This window comes from Prionailurus viverrinus, chromosome B1 (assembly GCF_022837055.1).
Source record: "Prionailurus viverrinus isolate Anna chromosome B1, UM_Priviv_1.0, whole genome shotgun sequence".
NCBI lineage: Eukaryota > Metazoa > Chordata > Mammalia > Carnivora > Felidae > Prionailurus > Prionailurus viverrinus.
In genome coordinates, this window is record NC_062564.1 from 176,132,228 (window position 1) to 176,138,227 (window position 6,000).

Genomic DNA, 6,000 nt, shown 5'->3' on the forward strand with positions numbered 1-6,000 from the left:
GAAATAAAATCCACTATATAAATAGAAAGTACTAAGCTCCTCAGCACCACAACTTTCTCCCCTCTTTGACCATTGTTATCTTGATGCATTGATCAGATGCATTCAGCTGCTGTCTTCAGTTTATGTCCATCCACTACAGATACTAACCGTGTCCAATATCAGAAAAGAAAATGTCATCAATCTTTTCCTTTTGTGTCACATTCCTCCTTATTGTTCTGATCTCCAGGTTCTGGGTCACTCTAAGATCTCAGTGAATGGCAATAGGTGGGAGGAAGACAGCCATAACCGGCCCTCGGCAAGCATTTGTATTATGAAATTATCACGGGCATCTCCTTTCTGGAATGGCGTCCCACCTACCTCTCCCTTTCAGCGTATCTTCCCTATTCTTTCTCTCTTGCTGCCTTGAATCAACTGCCAAAAATCACTTGGATAAATGCATTTGCACTAGAGTCTTGGCAGGTCTGTGAGTTTCCTCACCAGCATTACCTAATTTTTTTTTTTTTTAATGGATCTGCAATAGTACCTCTCAGCCTCTGCGTTAGGTCTGCACATCAAGAACTTTTTTTTTTTTCTGTCATTTTGAGCACTGTTAGCAATGCATGATTTTTCTACTGTTTTATTTCTTAATTCAGAATTAAGCTATACAATTTTAAGGGAACTTTATTTAACTGTCAAATACTAAGGGGGTGCCTGGATGGCTCAGTAGGTTAAGCGCCGACTGGATTTCGGCTCAGGTCATTATCTTGCGGTTTTGTGTGTTCAAGACGCACGCCGGGCCCTGTGCTAGCAGCGTGGAGCCTGCTTGGGATTCTCTGTCTCCCTCTCCCTCTCTTCTCCTCCCCCACTCGCACCGTCTTTGTCTCTCTCAAAATAAGCTTTAAAAAATTTTTTAAATACTAAGAACCAGAGTAAATTAATTTCTGGGATACCTGGGTGGCTCAGTTAGTTAAATGTCTGACTCTTGATTTTAGCTCAGGTCGTGGTCTCACGGTTTGTGGCACCGCTCTGAGCCTCTGCTGTCAGCACAGAACCTACTTGGGATTTTCTCTCTCCGTCTCTTTCTGCCCCTCCCCCGCTCATGCGCTTGCTCTCTCTCAAAATAAATAACTGAATAAACAAACAAACGTTTTTTAAAAAGGAGTAAATTAATTTCTGTTCTCCTGAGGACTCATTTTTTGTTAGGACAGGACACCGGCGATCCAAGATCGTGCCACCTTGTAAAGATGCTTTTACAATTATTGATAGACCCAGATAACAGCTCCACTGTAATCCCAGGTTCCCATATTGAATTAAATCTGCTTTGGGTTATTTAGGTCACATACTGCATAAACGCCCTCTCTGTGTCATTTCTCTGTAAATAGTGAGTGTGCTTCAGTTTTCTCTATAATATACATTTATTTTTGGACCTCATTAAACAGGTTAAGGAAATTTAAATAGGTCTAGCCAGTAGACAGAAGCTAAGGCTGAAGTTAGAAGTACTCTCTGTGGTATTATCTAACACCAAGATGAGGGGCGTTTTTAACTCTGGCTGCTACTTACAAAGAAACTAAGAGCATTATTTGAAAATCAGGTCTGAAAATCAGGCCTACGCTTTTTAAAATATGCTATTATTGCTTAAGCAATATTAGTGTTGTTTTAAACACAATAGATAGTGATTGCTATAAGCCATCCTTGTCGGGTGGGGGTGGGAGTGAGAAAATTGTAGTTTAAATAGCACAGTTCAATTTGTCTTCATACTCCTTTTGCTGCAAATACATTGTTGTAATCCCACCTTAATCTTAAAACAAATTTTTTTAATGTTTTATTTTATTTTTGAGACAGAGTATGAGTCGGCGGGGGGCGGGGTGAGGGGGCCAAGAGAGAGAGGGAGGGAGACACAGAATCCAAAGCAGGCTCCAGGCTCTGAGCTGTCAGCACTGAGCTGGACGTGAGGCTCCAACTCCCTGACCGTGAGATCATGACCTGAGCCGAAGTCAGACGATTAACTGACTGAGCCACCCAGGCGTCCCCATCCTCTTTAATCTTAAGCTGGTTTGTAATTTTCTGAAGTCTAAGATCATTCCTGGAAAAAAAAAAAATAGACTAGGTGGTTAGGCATTAATTATTTAACTGCATTTTAGTAAAGGTGCCATATGAATTCATTTGATTTTACAGGAGGGCATAGTAAGTCAATGCCTCTGTATGGGAAACTTCCTTATGTTCTGAAAGAGTTAACCCCTCTGTGCCTCATTTATGTCCTAAGAGGGACTGATGATATCAGGAGAAATATATCAGTATGTTCAACACTAGAGGACGTTTCTTATTTCAGAAGTACAAGAGAAATAATGTATTCATCCACGGGAAGAGCAGCCTCCTCTGTTTGGGTATTTTTGAAAACCACAATTTTATTAATTAAATCTTCAAAAGTTTAACGATAGAATAGTAAAAAGGAGCAATTTCTAAAGAACTGACAATTACTAATTCAATTACTGGAAATGCAAGGAACCTTCAGCTTTACCCTGTGGGATAAGTTACAAGATTTTAAATATACATTTTCAATATATTCAAAGTATGCTCATTAAGAAATTCTATGTTTTTAAAAAGCACCAGACTCCCAAATATTTTATTGTACTTTATTTGTTCTCACCTCAGCAACATGCTCAAAGCTTAATACCTGAAAAACAATCTCAACATTCTTAAGAACCCAGAAAGTAGAGCACTTCAAGGAAAGATAGCACGGAACATGTTAGGAACTAGAAAAAAAAACACACACACACACACAAAGAACAAGGAAATACTTTCAATATGCCTTTTGAGAGGAAGAGATGATCCATGGGAGGACTATTCATGTGAGCATGTAAGTGTATTTTGAGGATTTTTGCAGCAGTTGAAATCCTTGTTCAAAGGAAGAAATAGCAGTGTGTTTGCGTGACCTTGTAGACTGATATTTTGAGCCATTACTTAATCCAGCAGCTGTGGCAATGCCCTTTTGTATGATACAAAATAAACAAAGAAGCAGAATATAATAAGGCAAGTGAATTCTTGAGCAAGTCGACCATGTGCATACAGCTTCAGCTTCTATACAGTGTGGACTGTTTCAATGTGAGAATGGTGATCTCCTCCTTACAGCTTAGTTGTGAGATTCGGGCCAGTCATAGACATTGCAACCTATTTGGGGACGACTTTAATCATCACCCTCGAGCCATGACTTGCACAAAGAGCAAGACAAGCTAATCAGCAATAATCCACTTGAGAGAAGCTAGGTGTTTATCAACAAACCTCTGCTGGTAAAAATGAGGACGATTAACCTGTACATCTACATATTACAGAGACTAGGAGCCTGGCAGTGAGATATTTGCCTATCAGTCAAAATATATTGTGGGTATATCGTGTGCCGAGCATTCTCCTCATCCTGTATGTGGTTTAAAAAAAATAGTTCTTGTCCTAGTGGATCTTAAAAATCTAGCAAAAATGGGGCGCCTGGGTGACTCAGTTGGTTAAGCATCCGACTTCAGCTCAAGTCCTGATCTTGCGGTCCGTGGGTTCGAGCCCTGTGTTGGGCTCTGTGCTGACAGCTCAGAGCCTGGAGCCTGCTTCAGATTATGTGTCTCCCTCTCTGCCTACCCTTCCCCCGTTTGCACTCTGTCTCTTTCAAAAATAAATCAACCTTTTTTTTTAAAAGTCTAGCAAAAATGGCCAAACATTGCATTTAACAAGAATCAAAGAAAACCAAAAATTTACATCAAAAGAACAAATAAGCCATGTGTTAAACAGGGGTTTAGAAGAATGAATGCTATAGACTAGACCCAGGAGAGGAAGGGGAAGAAATGACAAACAGCACGGGCAGGCCAGTGAAGTAGAGGATGCTACATACAAATGACTTTAGACTGAACAGTGGACCCACAGATGAACCAAGAGTGCAGCAATCAGGAGAACTTCATGGTGAAACCGTCCCCAGGGATGCAGCCTAGCAACCACACTGTTGCCCCCACTCATCACCTAGATAGACCAAGCACATCCTGTTTCCGTGGGGACAAGAAGTGTGACACAGCTAGTGTCCTGAACGTGAAAACAACTTCTTCTAACTTACATACCAACGTTTTTCAGTGATGACAGTCTTCTGCTCAGTCCTCAAGTCTCTCAGGCTGGTGGATGAATGAATTTGGTTGGTCCAGAGAAAACTCTGTGGATGTGAGTTTGAATGAAAACGTAAGCATTGGTATGTGGGTTTTTGTTTTGTTTTGTTTTTTGTTTTTTGTTTTGTTTTGGGTTTGTTTGTTTTTGTTTTTTGTGGTTTTTTTGGTTTTGTTTGTTTGTTTGTTTGTTGACCTACAATAGGTAAGGCACTGGAAGAAACAATTTTACTCACACCTTCTCCAGAGGATCCTGGGATTTCTACTACTCCTCTATGGTAATTGCCAACATGACTTTTCCCCCTATGTTTACTCTCAAATGATTTTCTAGGATACAAAACTGGTAAACCTATGGAAGTATATAATATAAGGTAATTCATTCCAGCCCCTTTGAGTTGAATCTTGAGATTCACAGCATTGGGATCTCTCATAAGCCTTCCAAAAAGTGCTGTTTTTGTGCTGTGGCTGATTGCATCTGTTGCATAAAATAGTTTCCTTTGAGGTTTTGAATGATACATCCTTTGGGGAGCCTCAATACCAAGATAAAATAGAGTTTATAGCACTTTGTAAGCTCAGATTCAAGGGATTTCCTACAAATAGGGAGTTCCTTTTCAATTTTTTACAAGAAAACAGCACCCACCTTCAAACAACTGTATAAGATTCCAGAAATACAACTAGCATCTAAATATACATATATACTTACACACACATTCTAAAATGTGTCCCATGTGCTATGGAGAAATAAAATCCAGCCATTTTGCTGAATATCAATAACTTCAGTTTTAAACCCTCAAGCAAGATAACCCATGAGCAAGATAACCTACAAATATGTTCACTCACTACAAATGTTTACTAAGCATCTACTATGTGTCAAATATTCTGTTATGCGCTGGGGATACAAGTCCCATTCCTTATGGAACTGAAAGGAACCTAGAAAGACTTGCATCCTGTTGTGTAGTTCAGCCTACCAGGAGAGGCTAACTAGCTGACTAAGGTAGACTTAAAGAAACAATTGCTAATGCTGTGTATTCTGCCTCTCTTATGTATTTTTGTTTAGAGTTTATCTTAGTGCTACAGGTAAAAGGACAGTTCTCAACCTGTTGCAGCCTGTAAAAATTATCTGATTACTTCACAATAAAGTTAATACCAAATTCTTTCAGATCTGACTGTTTCGTTTATCTTGAATGCTAGAATAAAGTAATTGTGCACAGTTGTGCTTGAAACAAAACAAATCACTATTTCAAAATAATTATAGAGTGTTCTCCTTTGTTGTCAAGCATAGTCTCTGATTTGCGTGATATGTACCAAAAAGTGTGTTTTTATCCTGGTTATCGTTTCACAGAACTACTATAATGACTAAGAAATTGTAAATATATTTAGTATCATTGTTTTCCCCATCATGAACTTGTTCTTTTGACTGGTGAAATGTCCATTTTCACGATGTCAGATCACTGAATGGAATTTTGAGTTCTCGGAACTTCAAAAGGCTCATTATGTAATATAACATTCAAATCTAATATGAAAGGAAACACTTCACTAGAGTCCACTTCCTGAGTGTGTCTTGTAAGTAGATGCATGTTTGGACACTTCCTCTTGCTAACGCCACCTCTTCTTGTCATTCCTGTACGTGTTCTCTTAGGATAATTAGACATTTGAATGTTGAAATCCATAGAGCTTAAACTTGAAAGGAATTGGAACGAGCTGGAAGTAATCTCTTAGGTGCCCCTGGTTCTACCTTCTTCTTTTATGATGAGGACACTCAGGAAACAACTATCTGCAGTGCGTGAAGTTTTGCTACAGAGCTTGTCTGCTGCCGGTTAGCTACATTTTCCAGTTCTGGTACCTGGCAGGTGAAAAAGATTTGTCCTTTGAACAAACAAACATGAAT